At 36.4% G+C, this 17906-nt stretch overlaps 1 pseudogene; it reads left to right on the top strand.

Annotated features, from left to right (window-relative positions):
• Positions 1-16672: 16672 nt before the first annotated feature.
• LOC102972844 lies at positions 16673-17666 on the top strand (annotated as a pseudogene).
• Positions 17667-17906: the final 240 nt, after the last annotated feature.

The raw sequence follows: 17906 nt of genomic DNA, 5'->3' as shown, positions 1-17906 counted from the left end.
TCTGAAGAGGGAGCTGTCACATATTACCACTCACTGTCATTTGCAGACCCTGGTAGCAAGAAGTGTACCCTGTATTTCCCAACAAGAAGAAGCTTAATTTTTGTTTTGTTTTCACCCCAGCAAGAGGAAGGTCTTTTTGTTTGTTTTTTGTTTTTTATTCTTTGCCCAGTAACAACCCAGACAATGAGAACCACTGCAATTCAGCCAATGAGAAGTTGCCACAACCCTGAACTCATGCTCTCCTCCAATTGACTTTCCTTTGCAAGTATCCCCCAGTTCCCTCCTTTCCACTCTAAATCAAGCCCCTCTCCTTTGTTGTCCAGGCTTGCCTGTGGTTCACTGTAGTTTGCATCTCTCCAATTGCTAGTCATCTGCTATTTCCAAATAAACTCATTCTGCTGATTAACTGGCTATTTTATTTTGAAGTTTATAGAAACTTTGAAGGTTGTGGGATACAAAGTAAATACACAAAAATCAATATTGTTTTTATGTATTAATTTAAATGATTGGAAACTGAAATTAAACTGAACCACTTATAACACGATGCCTGAAATGACTAAGTATAAATATAACAAGATATGTTCAAGTTCTCAATATTGAAAAATGTAAAACAGTGAGAAAACAAAGCAGATAAAAATAAATGGAAAGATATACCCCGTTTGTGCTTTGGAAGATTCAGTATTATTAATTTCCCAGGTTTTTTTTTATGGATTCAATGCAATCCTAATCAGAATGTCAGCATTAATTTTGTAGATATCAATAAGCTAATTCTAAAATTTATATGGAGAAATAGAACTATTATAGCCAAAAACAGTTCTGAAGAAGTAAAATGTTCAAGAAGGCACAGTGCCAATTTCAAGAATTGCTATAAATTTACAATAATCAAGATGACATGGGATTGCTGAAAGGATAGAAATAGAAAACAATAGAGAGTGCAGAAAGACCCATATAAATGTAATTAAAGTTTGATAAAGAAAAGGCAATTCAATGTAGCAATATCTTTCAATAAATGGTGCTAAAACAATTGGATAGCTTTATGTAAAAACAAACAGAACATCTTCATAAAAAATAACTGAAATTAATAGATCTAACTGTAAAATTTAAGTTTTTAATCTTAATTCCAGTATAGTTAGCATACAATGTTATATTAGTTTCAGGTGTAAAATATAGTGATTCAACAATTATGTACATTACTTAGTGCTCATCATATTAAGTGTACTCTTTAAACCCCATCATCTATTTCACTCAACCCTTTGCCACTTCTCCTCTGATAACCATCAGTTTGTTCTCTATAATTAAGAGTTTGCTTCTGGGTTTGTCTCTTTTTTTCCCCTTTGTTCATTCATTTTATTTCTTAAATTCTACATGAGTGAAATCATATGATATTTGTCTTTTTCTAACTGACCTATATCACTTAGCATTATACTCTCTAGCTCTATCCATGATGTTGTTGCCAATGGGAAATTTCATTCTTTTTTATGGCTGAATAATACTCCATTATACATATATATGACATCTTCTTTATATATATATGTGTATATATATATACACATATGTATGACATCTTCTTTATATATATATGTATACATATATACATATATATGACATCTTTATATAAAGATGCATATACTACATACATATATATATATATAATACACACTATATCTTCTTTATCCATTCATCTATCAGTGGACACTGAGATGCTTCCATAATTTGGTTATTGTAAATAATGCTGCTATAAACAAAGGGATACATGGATCCCTTTGAATTACTGTTTGTTTGTTTTTTATTCTTTGTAAATAGTACTGTAATTCTGGATTCTAGGGTAGTTCTTTTTTTTTTTTTTTTTTGGAAACTTCATACTGTCTTCCACAGTGGCTCCACCAGTTTGCATTCCCACCAAAATGCATGAGATTTCCTTAATTTAAAACCATAAAACTTCTAGAAGAAAATATAGGACAAATCTGTAGGACTTTGAGGTTGGCAATACATTTTTAAATATGACATCAAAAACACAATTGATAAAGTAAATAATAATTATAGATTGAGCTTTTTCAAAATTAAAAGGTTCTGATCTACAAAACACACTGTTAAGAGAATAAAAAGACAAGCCACACACTGACAAGAATATTAAGGATTTGTCTCTAGAATATATGAGGAATAATCAAATTTTAATAACAAAACGATAAAAAGGGAGAGAGATCTGAGCAGATACTTTAAGAAATATATATGAATGTAAAAGAAACATAAAAAGATGCTCAGTATTTAGTCATTAGGCAAATTCAAATTACCACCACAATGAGAAACCACTATGTATCTGGTAAAATAGACAGACAAAAGCTGTCAATACCAAACAGTAAGAATACACAGCAACAGGAACTCTTTTTTCATTGCTAGTGTCGACAGAAATGGTGTAGCCACTTTGGAAAACCTTTTACCAGTTTCTTACAAGTTAAAGATACACTTACATAGGACTCAGTAATGATACCTCTAGATGTTTGCCTAAGGGAATCGAATACTTGTGCTCATGAAAAAACTTGTATGTAAATGTTTAAAGCACTTAATTTATAAACTCTCCAAACTAGAAACTGCCAAGATGTTCTTCAAAGGTGAATGGATAAACTGTGGCATATCCATAGTATAGAATGCTATTTAGCAACAAACAATTATGGATTTTAAACACACTTTGCTAACTGAAAAAGACTTAAAATTATACATATTACATGAATACACCCTCGTGATAATCCGGAAAAGGGGAAACTATTGACATAGCAAACAAATCAGTAGTTGCCAAATATTAGGAAAAGTTGACTACAAAGAGGCTACACAGGAAACTTTTATAGTGATAAAAATAGTCTCTATGTTAATATGATTTGAATATATGACTATACATTTATCAAAACCCACATACCATCTACACCCCATAGAGTGAACTTTACTGTTAGAACAGCAGCCCCTAGAATGCTATGGGAATTCCAGGATGGATACGTACACTGTGACAAAATCTATCTTTATTATCAATGGATGTCATAACCTAACTGAAAGGGTAAACAAAAAGGAGCTGATATTTTGCTAGAAACTGGCTAGAGACCGAAATGACTGAACATATGCACATTATATCCTAATTGGCAAATGTGTTTCTCACTAGGGTACAGATTAAAATATCTAAAGCTATAGCTTTAGATATTTTAATATATAATATATTAATACATTTACTTATTTTTAATTATATTTAATTAAATTATATTTAAATATAATCTATTCAATATAACATTTAATATATTGTTAATATATAATATATATACACACACACTAATGTTGAAAAATAATTAAATTACAGATGATAAGAGTCAGGGCTCTGTCAGAGAAAGAAGTTACAAATAAGCAAGGGATAAAAAAAAAAACAGAATGAAGTTTGTAGTGCTGGAATAGAATCAGAGACATCAGCATAAATTCATGAACACAAATACCAACACATACACACAGACAGCCATACACACATACATACAGGAAGCTGAGTGAAGAGTATAGGGAAACTGTACTATCTTTGCAATTCTTTTGTAAATCTAAGTTAGTATGACAAAGAAAAGGTAAAAGAAAGACTGGTTGCAAATGACTTCAGCAAGAAAGAAAAAGATTCACACTCTCCAATATCTTTTACCTTGGGTGAGTTTTTGGAATAAGTACCTGTTTCTCTTTTGGTGTGTCCTTGAATATTCAGGGTGCCAGCTCTCCACTCAGGTCAGTGACTGTATATGTTTGAGTGGCAGAGATGTGTGTTAGAATGTCTTCTCTTAAAGTCTGTGTTAAAACTTTTTGGGTCCCTACGGTAGCGCTGCTTGTGGCAGAACTTTACAATCTTTTACGATCATAGCTATTGCTATCATCCTTCTTGCCATAAGAACTCAGTCACTCAGACTGAGAAGAGGAACAGATGCCACGTGTTCCTTGCCATTCTCTTTACTGTTCCTTTCTCTCCTCCAAAAAGTCCACGCACTCAGCCCCTTCCATCTCCAGCCAACAGGGGAAAAGTCTCCATTTGCTTAAACTCTAGGCACCAGAAGATGCCGTAAAGTTCCAGAACTATCCAGAATATCATATGTATTTAAATTTATCTAAAGCCCCTTTACAAGAATATATAAGAACAAGGACCTTTAATTAGTCAGTTACTTGTATTATTACAGGCATATGACCAGTTCAATATTTCAAGTTAAAAAGAACAAACATTGCAGCATCTTGCAGCCAATCAGAAAACTACATTTAAGAAGATAAGATTTTAAGAGCAAAAGAAAGATGTGTTAGCTCATCTAGTGGCTTTTCACTTCTGTATGTCATCTTCAAGTAGAATAGATAGAAGCAAAGGTATGTAGAATAAACCACTACTGTGCAAACATCAAAGAATTCCAGGAGATGAAATAGCCTCTAGTAGCATGAACAGATGAAGACAGAAGAGAAGTTTGGAAAGTTGATTTCTCAGAGCAGAATAGACACCCAAGGCTAAGACTGGGCACATCTGGAGAGAGCTTTCCAGTCAGCAGGGTTTCAAGGAAAATCTTAGAGAAGGATTAGTTGGTGAGGACAGAGCTATCAAGGAACTAGTTTTGAAGGACCTGTGACAATATAACAAAGCCTCCTTTGTGAACACCCATGAATTTTGCTATTACAAAAGTCCCCCTGGGGCTGGGAGGACTGTAAAATTGAGTGTGAAACATTGTTCTAAGTGCTTTCTATATGTATCCAGTTATTCTATGATTATACTGTTGAGGAAAGGGAGGCCTTGAGAAGATATACAACTGGTAAGTGGCTAAGCCAGAATTTGAACCCAAATGGTGATACTCAGGACCCATTCCCTAGTTCTTCATGTGACCTACTTTCCAAATAGATTTTTAGATTTCCCTCACAGTCATACACAAAAGGCATTTTCTATTCTGAATCAATATCGTTCATATAAGGGTCTCAATTTTCAAATTGCTCTTTGCCTCAGTAGCTTATTGAGAAAGATGCTTTTCCTGTAATAGATACTTGCTTTGTATCATAGGGTTGAGAGAATATTAAGAGAGTAACATTGAAACAAGATATTTCAAAGTGCTTTGTAAATTCTAAAGTACCAAGCATTATTAAGATGTAATTTTGGTGTAACAAGGGAGCTACCTTGAACATCTAGAGGGAGGGGTTCCTTGTGAGTAATCAGGTTCCTGAGACTAAGCCAATCTTTTAGAGAAGAGCAGGGACCTTTAGACTAAAGGAATCACAATTACTTAATAAGTGAAATAAATAGGAATCCCATGGCATTGGAGGAGATTGTTCCTGATACACATTAAGAGGAATTTATTCATCTGAAAAATCTAATCTACTAGGGAAAATTGCTTTGCTTCTCTTACAAAAAGTAAGTGAAGATGCTATATAATAGAAAGGTTGATTTTTATTTCTACTGAATGTGCTATTAGAAATTAGAATTCCTTTATGAGCTACAGAAACTTTAAAAACCTTGCATTAGTACCAACTAATTAAAATATACAACTAACCCTAAATCATATGAGCCAAGATGAATTGGAATCAATGTCTTTTTTTGATTAATCAGAGCAGCTCAAGAACAATCTAATGAATACACTGACTGTAGAGTGCCACTAACAGCTGATTATAGTGATGATTTTGCAATTTAGCACTCAAAGACCTCGAATCTCAATATCCATAGGGCCAATAATTTTTGTTATTTTTCAGAAGAGTTTCTGGTCTATCTTTCTGGAGGAAATGCTTTGGAGATATAAAGTTGATAGGCAAATAAATTTCACCCATCAGCACACCTTATTAAGCCCCAAAAGGAAGAAGGAATGTTAAAAGCCTGTCATCATTGATGCCACATTTTGCGGCAGAATAAAGAGAAAATATGCCTTAAGATATCTTTGAATTATTTCTTTAAAATATGCACTTGCAAATGTATTAAAATGCATGAGAGCAGCTATTTTATGAATCAACCAATCAAATGAATGGGCTTTAGTTCACTAAGAGTGGATTTTCTCTCCTAAGTAGTAACAACTGCTAATTTCTAACCATAGACTCCATCCTCTTCAAGTCCATTTTCACCCTTGGTTTCTATATCCAGGCAATTACTGAACCTTATTAATTTTACTCCTGAAATAGCTCAAAAATATATTACCTTTGATTCCCCTATTACCGTCATCTCTTACCAGTCATTTATCACTAACCTGATCTCTTCACCACCTTCTGCTCTGACAATCTCCCCTCTCATGCCACCAGTCTATTCTCTTCTGTAAAGCATTCAATGGCTCCCTTCACTGATAAAATACACACACCTTAGGAGGATATAAAGTACCTTGCCAAGAGTGGTCCTGGCTTCTGTAGCACCATGCAATACCACTACCCTTTTCCACACTCTGAATCCATTGCATTCCTCAATATCCTTTAATCCTCAAATATGCGGTGGTGATATTTTTGTATTTTACATATCTGGTTCTTACTAACTGGAATTCCTTTCATCCACTTGCTAAATGTTTCAGGACTCAGATTCCATAATTTCAGCTATCAGTGTTTTGATCTTCATCTTTAGCCACTCTCTAACAATGCACACCATGAGCCAACCACTTATTCTTCTGTGACATTCACATCCTCTTTTCCATTTGTACAACTAGAAGTGATCTCTTCCTTGCTATTTCCTGTTCACAACAGTTTGTGTCTCATGGTACTTGATACATCTCCTTTCTCATTATAGTAATATTTTGTACAAGTTTTATCTCAGTTGTAAAATATTAAGAAGAACTGTGGCTCATCACTCATTGCATCTATAAAGTGACCATTCATGTCTTACAAATAGAAGATGCCCTGTAAATATGCATTGAATTGAAATGACTTCAATTGAGGGGAAAAAAAGGATGCCATCCTTTTGGCATCATTCCTTATGCTATAATAAGGATTCCTTCTGTTTACACATAAAATAGAAGACTTTAATCACCCCAGTAATCTTTAACTTGGTAATGAAGGCTGTAAATTAATTTTTAAACAAAATTAAAGAAGATGGGATGAAATATAAAACAAAAAACATCATCAGAATCTTCCCAGGAAACAATATTCTTGACAGCAAATCATGACATTATGGGGCTCAGTTGTTTATTTCTTTCTAGGGCAGCCCCTTGTTTTATGTCCCGAATAGCATTTCCCTAAATAAAACTGCATGAAACAAAATGCCATTATGATTTCTAACATTCATTTCCAGTGAAGTTCCTGTTAGGTTGCAGCTATAACTATGATGGAAGGGGTGTGAGTAAAGCCCGCTGCAGTAATAACTGTGTCTTCATACATCAAACCAAAGGATTATAGGAGAAACATCTACATAGCACAAGAAACTAACTGGAGGGGTAATACCAGGCTGGCTTTAAGATGTGACAGAAAATAATCAGAATAGGCCTGTACTGAAGTTTGAAAGTTAGGCAGAAAGCTTCTGATACATGTGAGCAATTATTCTAACTTTTTTCTTCTGTATAAATGTTTCTAATAAGTACAACAGTGATCACTCTGTGTTAGCTGCTGCTGAACCCCAGAATATTAATTTACTCTAAAATAATGCAAAAATCATTAGACTCTTAAACACATATAAATATTGAGGCTTAAGGACACGATACGAAGATGTGAGAAGAGAAATCTCTAAGGTAACTCCTAAATGGAATTCCATTGTCCCCTCTCTTTAAACTCTTATTCAATAACTAAATAATAAAAATCCAAGTTTTAAATGGCTCTAAAGTTAGTCTCTGATTCTTCTGCCACATTGCTTCTTCTAAACTCCTTTAATCCCTTCTTATCACTTTAGATTACTGCATTCACTTTCTAACTTATCTCTTTGCCTCTGATACTGATACATAAAACACAAAGATCTCACTGTCATGTTTCAAAGTGCCCAGAGAAACATTTCATATCCTGACTTAAAAATCTATATGTGATCCCCACTGCTTAGAGAAGTCCAAATTCTTTCGCACAGCACCCAAGATTCATCAAAATCAAGACTTTCAATGGTTCTTCCCTCATTGCCTTTGTCCCGTTGCCTTTGTTTTTCCACACACACCATGTTTTTTTTTTCTTTTTTTTTTTTTTTGTATTTCCTTGCCTAATTGAACTCTCCATTATATTTTTATCTCTGCTAAAGCCTTTACTCAGATTGACAATAAGAGAGGTCAGTTTGAATATAATGCACAATATATAATCACATCTTCCCATTTATCTCACCATAGAGCCAATTTTCTTACAAAGGCCTAAGCTGTGGTATAAGAACTTGCCCCTGCCTGCCATCCTGGATCTCATCTCCATTTTCCAATCATTCTCTCCTACTTATTTGCTGTTGCTTGAAAATGATTATAGTGAGGGGGATTAGGATGACAGAGTAGGAAGATCCTAAGCTTGCCTCCTCACATAGACACACCAAAATCTGCAACTACACATAGAATTAACTGTCTCTGAGAATGAAGACTTAGCAGAACCAATCTTACACAACTAAGGATATAAAAAAGCCACATCAAGATGATTAGGAGAGACAAAACACAGTCTAGTCAGGACCTACATCCAGTGTGGCAACCCATGATGGGAAGATATTATGAACATGAAGGTCCTTTCTGAGGAGCAAAGAGTTCAAGTACCATGCTGGGCACATCCACCCTGGGGACCTGCACTGAGAAAATAAGCCTCCATAACATCTGGCTTTAAAAAGCAGTGGCGCTTAACTCCAGGAGGTACAGAGGGCTATAAGAAACTGAGAGTCTGCTCTTGAAGGGCTTGCACACAAACTCACCTGCTCTGAGACTCAACAGAGATGGCAGTTTGAAATGTGCCTGGGCCATCCATGATGGAGATTTATTGACTAATTTTAGGGCATGTCCAGAGAGGCGGGGATCTGTAGAAACCTTCTTGGGGAATAGATATTCTGGCTTAATGCAATTTCTTTTACTCTCTACCTAGCTGGCTGGTGCTGGTGGGAGCAATTTTTGACAGTCTCCATCTACCTTACTAGCACCGCTCACACCTACCAAGTGTTTCCCTGTGGACTCACCCAACACAACCCACCCACCCCAGCCAGGTATCCTTCCCAAGTGGCACCCTGCCCTGCCACATCCATTGGGCAGCCTCAGCTGGCACCAGTAACCCCTCAAGTGGCCCCTACCATAGGGATATAGCCTCAAATACTAGAGTATCTGCAGTAGTCATAATAGATCTCACAGCCAGCCACACCAGAGGTGCCCACTCGCCAGCATGCTTATAGCTGTGGCAGCCAAGCCTTTCAGCCAGACAGGTTGGGGGCCAGTCCCACTCACCAGTACACCCATAGCAGTCATGGCCTGTTCTAATAGCCACATGGGAGCAGCCCTGCACACCAATGAGTCAACACTGATCATGGCCCAAACATAATGGAAGGTTGCACCTGTCCTACAGGGGACACCCTTGAGGCACCTGGCTCAGGTGACTAGGGAAGATTGCACTACTAGGCCTCACAGAACACCTTCAGCATAAGCACCTCCTTCAAGATCAGGACACATAACTGATCTACCCAACACATAGAAACAAACAGAAAAGTCAATACCTATCTTTATCAAAATATTACAAACATTTAAAAAAGAAGAGGAAAAAATGTTTCCAAACTCATTTTATGAGGCCAACATTACCCTGATATCAAAACCAGATAAAGACATCATGCACATATAAAAACTATAGGCCAATATTCCTGATAAACAAAGACGGGAAAATCCTCAACAAACCATTGCCAAACTAAATTCAACAATGCTTTAAAAGGATCACACATCATAATCAAGTGGTATTCATTTGGGATGCAGGGATGATTCAATACCTGCAAATCAATTAATGTGATACAAAGATGTGAAAGAAGAATAAAAATCATATGATCATCTCAGTAGATGTAGAAAAAGCATGTGATAGAATTCAACATCAATTTTTAATAAAACAACTTTCAACAAGGTGAGTATAGAGGAAACAAACCTCAATATAATAAAGAGCATATAAGAAAAACCCACAGCTAACATTATACTCAAAGGTGAAATTCCAATAGCTTCTCCTTTCAGATCAGAAACAACATTGCCTACTCTTACCAATTTTATTCAAAATAGTATGAGATGTCACAGCTACAGCAATCAAAGAATAAAAAAAAAATATCCAAATTGGAAAAGAAGAAAAACTCTTGTTATTTTCAGATATTATATGTAGAAAAACCTAAAGAATCCACCCAAATATTATAATAAATTAATTCAGTAAAGTTGTAGGATATAAAATCAATACACGTAAGTATGTTGCATTTTTTATACACAAATAATGAACTATCAGAAAGAGAACTTAAGACAATAATCCATTTACAATTTCATCAAAGAGAATAAAATACTTAGGAATAAATTTAAACAAGGAGGTAAAGACTTGTACTCTAAAAACTATAAAACGATTTAAATAAAAGGGGGGCGGCGCCTGGGTGGCTCAGTCGGTTGAGCGTCAGACTTCAGCTCAGGTCATGATCTCACAGTTTGTGAGTTTGAGCCCCGCATTGGGCTCTGTGCTGACAGCTCGGAGCCTGGAGCCTGCTTCAGATTCTGTGTCTCCCTCTCTCTGGCCCTTCCCTATTCATGCTCTGTCTCTCTCTCTCTCTCTCTCTCTCTCTCTCTCTCTCTCAGTCTCCCTCTCTCTCTCTCTCTCTCTCTCAAAAATAAATAAAGCATTAAAAAAAATAAAAAATAAAAACTATAAAACGCTAATGAAAGAAATTGAAGATGACATAAATAAATGTAAAGGTATACCTACCTCATGGATTGGAAATATTTATATTGTTAAAACATCCGTAGTACCCAAAATGATGTACAGATTCAATGCAATCCCTGTCAAAATACTAATAGAATTTTTCACAGAACTAGAACAAATAACCCTAAAATTTGTATGGAACCACAAAGACCCTGAATAGCCAAAACAATCTAAAGTTTCCTGATTTCAAACTACACTACAAAGCTATAGTAATCAAAACAGTATGGCACTAAAACAAAAATAGACACATAGATCAATGGAACTAAGTAGAATCCAGAAATAAACCCACCCTTATATAATCAATTAATCTTCAATGAAGGAAACAAGACTATACGGTGGGGGAAAGAGTTTTTTAATAAATGGTGTTGGTAAAACTAGACAACTACATGCAAAAGAATGAAACTGGATTGCTTTCTTACACCATCCACAAAAATAAACTCAAAACGGGTTACACTTAAATGTAAGGTCAGAAACCATAAAACTTGTAGAAAATAGGCAGTATGCCCTTAGTGATCAGTCTTAGCAACATTATTTGGATGTTTCCTCAGGCAGGGGCAACACAAACAGAGGTAAACAAATAGGACTGCATGAAACAAAAAAAAAAAAATGCCTTTTTCATAGCAATGGAAACCATCATCAAAATGAAAAGACAATCTACTGAATGGGAGAAAATATTTGCAAATGATACAACCAATAAGGAGTTAATATACAAAATACATAAAGAATGTACACAATTCAGTATCAAAAAACAATCCAATTCTTTAAAAAATGAGCAGAAAATCTGAACAAGTATTTCTCCAGAGAAAACACACAGATGGCCAATGGACCCATGAAAAATGTTGAACATCACTAATCATCAGGGAAATGTAAATCAAAACTACAAAGAGATATTACTTCATACCAGTTAGAATTGTTAGTGTCAAAAATACAAGAAATAACAAATGTTGATAAGGCTATGGAGAAAAAGGAATCTTTGTGCACTGTTGCTGAGAATGTAAATTAGAATAGCCACTCTGGAAAACATTGTGGAGTTCTTTTAAAAAAATTAAAAATAGAAGTGTCATACAATTTAATATTCCACTTCTGGATGTTTATTAGAAGAAAACAAAAACATTAATTTGAAAAGATATATGAACCCCTATGTTTATTGCAGCACTGTTTACAATAAACACAATATGGAAGCATCCTAAGTGTCCATTGATAGCTGAATGTGGTGTGTGTGTGTGTGTATCAAATGTATGTGTATGTTTTTAGATAAAACATTAGTCATCCATAAAAAAAGAACAAAATCTTGCCATTTATATCAACATGAATGGACCTAGGAGTTATTTTACTAAGTTGGACAGAAAAATATAAACACCATACGATTTCACTTATGTGGAATCTAAGAAACAAAACAAATGAACAAACAAAACAGAAAAAGACTCATAGATACAGAAAATAATCTGGAGGTTGCTACAAGCAATTCGAGTGAGGGGGTTTAAAATGGACAGACTTCCAGTTATAAAATAAGACATGGGGATGCAATGTACAGCATAGAGAATATAGTTAATAATATTGTAACAAATTTGTGTGGTGAGAGATGGTAGCTACATTTATGGTGGTGATCACTTCGCAATGTACATAAAAGTTGAATTAGTATGTTGTACACCTGAAGCAAATATAATACTGTATGCCAATTATACTTCAATAAAAAAGAGACATTATAACTGCATTGTTATATGTGTTGGATGTGTGCATCATTTCTAGTATTGCACATAACACTTATTAATAGGTTCAGTTTTGATATTTTTTCTATGCAGATATATTATAATTTGTTTGAGTTTTTATGAAGATATAATATGCAAAGACATTATTTACCTAAAGATACTTATGTAAATAATAATTAGGTAGAAATGTTTATTTTTTAATCAAAATGTAATTAAATTATTTTTCTGTTAAAAAAATGAATGACTGATAGGTTTACTTTTGGGTATTTGTCCTTGCTGTTCCTTCTACCTGGTTGGTTCTTCTATATACCCTAGTTGGCTTACTCCCATTGCCTGCTCTAAAGACATCCTATCATAGACCTTTGCTGGCACCACTGTTATCCCTGGTGTAAAATATATTTGTGTTTATTTTCTGTTTCTTTCCCACAAGAATACATATTTCATCTGGATGATGACCTTGTGTTGTTCACACTGTCATATCCCCAATACAAAGGCAAGTTTCTGACATATAACATGGGCTCAAAAAATTTTTTGAGCAATTTTGTCAAAGAACAAATGCCTTTGTGCTTGCTCTTTTCCATAATGTCTACCTTGTTACCTATTTATTCCACATAGCACAACCTATACCTCACTCCCATGTGAAACATTCTCTAACAGTTAACTATTCTTCCCTTGGGTCTATTCTTTATAACTATATCCATACTACCTATATGTCTATGTGAGTGTGCATGTGTATTGCTTTTAATTTGTTATTTGCCTTTGGGCCTCTGTTAAAAGCTGGAAATCCTTGGAGGATAGATGCTGTGCTTTATTTATCTCTTTTACCAGATACAAAGCATTTAGTGTCTATTTCTATCCTTTAATCACATACAGTAATTTGTGGATATGGTTAAGCAGGAGTCAGATTATCACAAACACCCAAGTGTGTAACTATTATGATTCCTTCCCTTTCTGTGAAACATATGAAATCACAGAACAAAAAAGAATGTGGAAACTGTTTTCTGCCAGCAACTTGTATTCATACCACTTTCTGACTGCTATCATAAAGACTTCCAACAACCCAAAATAGTACCTCATGTGGAATGGTTAGGGACAGGGCTTTTAAGAATCTCTAAGGCACCCTATCACCCAGAAATTACACTACTAGGTATTTATCCAAAGGATACATAGATGCCAATTCGAAGAGGCACGTGCACTCCAATGGTTATAGCAGCACTATCAACAATAGTCAAATTATGGAATACTACTCAGTGATCAAAAAGAATGAAACCTTGCCATTTGCAACAACATGGATGGAACAAGAGGGAATTATGCTAAGTGAAATAAGTCAGAAAAAGACAAATATAATATGATTTCACTCCTGTGAAATTTAAGAAACAAAACAGATGAACATAGGGGAAGGGAAGGAAAGATAAGATAAAAACAGAGGGGGAGGCAAACCATAAGAGACTCTTAAAGACAGAGAACAAACTGAGGGTTGCTGGAGGGAAGAGGGTGGGTGATGGGCCAAATGGGAAATGGGCATTAAGGAGGGCACTTGTTGGGATGAGTGCTGGTAGGTCTTGTATGTAAGTGATGAATCGCTGGGTTCTACTCCTGAAACCAATACTACACTGTATATTAACTAACTTGAATTTAAATAAATACATTTAAAAAAAAAAAGAATCTCTAAGGCAAACACCTGCCTGCAAGGTGTTGCCCATTTACACATGAACCTAAAGAAAATATCTTCCAGTCCTTAAGTTTTAAGCTCCCTCCTTCAGTGAACAGTCTTCCTCAGCAGCCTCAATTTTTGGAGAATTAGAGGACTGAATGTCTGTGCCACATAGTTTGGCACTCAGTGATATTTGGTTATTTGTTATTTTCAATGTGTAGTATGTCCGCATTGAGTAAACATAACAGAGTCTTATTTGCATAATATCAACATTTAATGTATTAATGGAAGTCTTTGATTCTATTTATCCTCCCTAATCATAAATCCTGTATTCTCATGCACAAATAGGTTTGATTTGATTCAATGTAGACACACTCTTAGAACTCTGGTGTAGAGTTATGATGATGAAGAAAGTAAAATAGTATGCTATGCAGCCTTGCTTATAATCTCATTCCAGAGCTGGGACAAATACACAATGAACAATGTAATGTGATACTGTTAACAAACTTGATATAAAATGTAAGTAAAATAGTATTTCAGAATACCCAAAATTTTAATGAAGCCTGTTGTGACCAGCAGAGTCTCAGTAGAAGAAATTGAAATTGTCATCAACCATGAGAGATGGGGGTGGTATAGCTAGACAGTTATAAAAGGTTAGGACATTAGGGAAAATGAGGAAATAAAACCTTAGGAACAAGGAGATATGAGGGAGCTCTTTAGCATAAGCGGTAGATAACACAGATAATATGATAAAAGCAATACAAATAATAACTTATAATCTTCAAAGATTATATTTTATCACTATAACCTATTAAGTTGGTGGCAGGGACACAAGCAAGTGCCTGTTTCACAAACGGAGGCAGCATGTGGACCTGGATGATGACCTTGTCCTACACAGGAGCCACTGTCCTTTCCTTCATTTTTGTTTTTCCTGCCCTGAAATCTAAAGAGAAATAAGTGTTTTCTGAGTCTCTGCTAAAAAGAATATTCTGGGGGCACCTGGGTGGCTCAGTTGTTTGGGCTTCTGACTTTGACTCAAGTCATGATCTCACAGTTTGTGGGTTCAAGCATCTCAGGCTCTATGCTGACAGCTCAGAGCCTGGATCCTGCTTTGGATTCTGTGTGTGTGTGTGTGTGTGTGTGTGTGTGTGTGTGTGTGTGTGTGTCTTCCCATCCCCTTCTCATGCTCTCTTTTTCTCTCTCTCAAAAATGAATAAACGTTAAAAAATTTTAAAAATAAAATAAAAATAACATTCTGACCCCAGCCCTTCATGACCCTGCAATGCAAAGATAGAAGTCTTGAGCAACGTTGCCTCCTAAATTTTGTGAATTTGTAGGGTGTAGATAGAGCAGACAGAAGAAAGACAGCTTGGAGGCTACAAAAAACTAAAAAGAACGCATATCCAGATTTCAGAGACTGAAGCATACTTGACTATTACAAAAGCTAAGAGCTGGGCATAAGCACTCACTCCCCAGATTCCTGAAAACACCAAAGTGGAGACTCTTGGTATTAGGGTAAGAAACACATTTGAATTTTTTGTGTCTGTATGTGCACATGTGAAATATATATGTGTATGTATACATACATATACACACACATTTATATGTGTGTGTATATATATATATTCAGTTACATATTTAACTGAATACCCTGCTTTTAAATAAAAGGTACTCATCCTAAAATATATTTGGTACAAAATAGAAAATAATTGCTCACTCGAGCATAGGAACTTGTTTAAAAATTTAACATTATCGGAAATAGTAATATATACCTCTGATAACTTACATAGAAAATACTAAGAACACGTAAATTTCTATTGGTAACCCAGGACTATCCTCAGAAACCTTCATGGCTATAATGAGAAGGACACTGAACTGGCCTTGAGGGATACTGAGGCATAGATGTGTGAATACCTATTTACTAAATGACACAGACCAAAGATAAAATAGCAACAATGAGTGGCTGCTTTAAATCATCTGCCTTTCTTTCACCCAAGAGTGATGGTAAGCTGGTGGAGTGATGCAGGAGTGGTTTTAAGACTGGCTTATAGAGAGACATCTTGAGCTCTCTTCAAAGACCATGTCCATTGTCAGGTGGTTTGTGTTGTTCTTCATTCGAACCTCCACATGAATGGAGACTGAGGGATCGTTTAACTACACTGGCAGGAAAAGTACAAAAGGAACTCCCAGGAAGCATCAAGACTATCCCCATGCTTGGAGACAGAAGCGCTCTTCAACTGTCCTACCGTGTGTACAAAGGAGGAATTGTTACCTCCATTTTCACAATTCCAATCATTACAAATCTGCAGTTAGGATGTTCCTACTTTTGACTGGACTCATGTTTCTTATTGTCTTTTGTTCAGAACTTAAGAGGCAAGAAAAAATAAATAAAACATTTGAATAAAACCTAAACAGTAAAAGTAATCTATCCTAGCCCTCCTCTCTCCAGGAATCCTTGTGAGAGTAACATCGTCTTTAAACCCTGCATGGCAATCCCTGACGCACCGCCGTGATGCCCAGGGAAGACAGGGCGACCTGAAAGTCCAACTACTTCCTTAAGATCATTCAACTTGTGGATGATTATCCAAAATGCTTCACTGTAGGAGCAGACAACGTGGGTTCCAAGCAGATGCAGCAGATCCGCATTTTCCTCCGTGGGAAGGCTGTCGTGCTGATGGGCAAGAACACCATGATGCACAAGGCCATCCACAGAACAACCCAGGTCTGGAGAAACTGTTGCCTCACATCCGGGGAAATGTGGGCTTTGTGTTCACCAAGGAGGACCCCGCTGAGATCAGGGACATGCTCCTGGCTAAAAAGGTGCCAGCTGCCACCCGTTCTGGTGCCATAGCCCCATGTGAAGTCACTGTGCCAGCCAAGAACACTGGTCTGGGGCCTGAGAAGACTTCCTTCTTCCAGGATTTAGGCATCACCACTAAGATCTCCAGGGGCACCACTGAGATCCTGAGTGATGTGCAGCTGATTAAGACTGGAGACAAAGTGGGAGCCAGCGAAGCCACACTGTTGAACATGCTGAACCTCTCCCCCTTCTCCTTTGGGCTGATCATCCATCAGGTGTTTGACAATGGCAGCATCTACAACCCTGAAGTGCTTGACATCACAGAGGAGACTCTGCATTCTCCCTTCCTGGAGGTTGTCCGCAATGTTGCCCGCCTATGCCTGCAGATAGGTTACCTGACTGTTGCATCAGTGCCCCATTCTATCATCAATGGATACAAGCGGGTCCTGGCTTTGTCTGTGGAGACTGATCATACCTTCCCACTTGCTGAAAAGGTCAAGGCCTTCTTGGCTGATCCATCTGCATTTGTGGCTGCTGCCACGTGGCCACTGCCACCAGTGCTGCACCTGCTGCTACCGCAGCCCCAGCCAAGGTTGAAGCAAAGGAAGAGTCAGAGAAATCAGATGAGGATATGGGATTTTGTCTCTTTGACTTATCACCAAAAGCAACCAATTCAGCCAACTTTATTTGCGAAACAAGGAAATAAAGGCTTACTTCTCTTTAAAAAAAAGTAATCTATCCTTTTTAAATTTTTTTTTTTGAGAGAGAGAGAGAGAGTGAGAAAGCGAGCATGAGCTGGGAAGGGTCAGAGAGAGAGAGGAAGACATAGAATCTGAAGCAAGCTCCTGGCTCTGATCTGTCAATACAGAGCCTGATGTGGGGCTCGAACCCATGGACCGCGAGATCATGACCTGAGCTGAAGTCAGACACTTAACCACCTAGGCCA

The sequence above is a fragment of the Panthera tigris genome, chromosome D3, assembly GCF_018350195.1.
Source record: "Panthera tigris isolate Pti1 chromosome D3, P.tigris_Pti1_mat1.1, whole genome shotgun sequence".
Lineage (NCBI taxonomy): Eukaryota > Metazoa > Chordata > Mammalia > Carnivora > Felidae > Panthera > Panthera tigris.
Note: the sequence above shows the minus strand (reverse complement) of the source record. Positions and strands in the feature narration are given on the sequence as shown.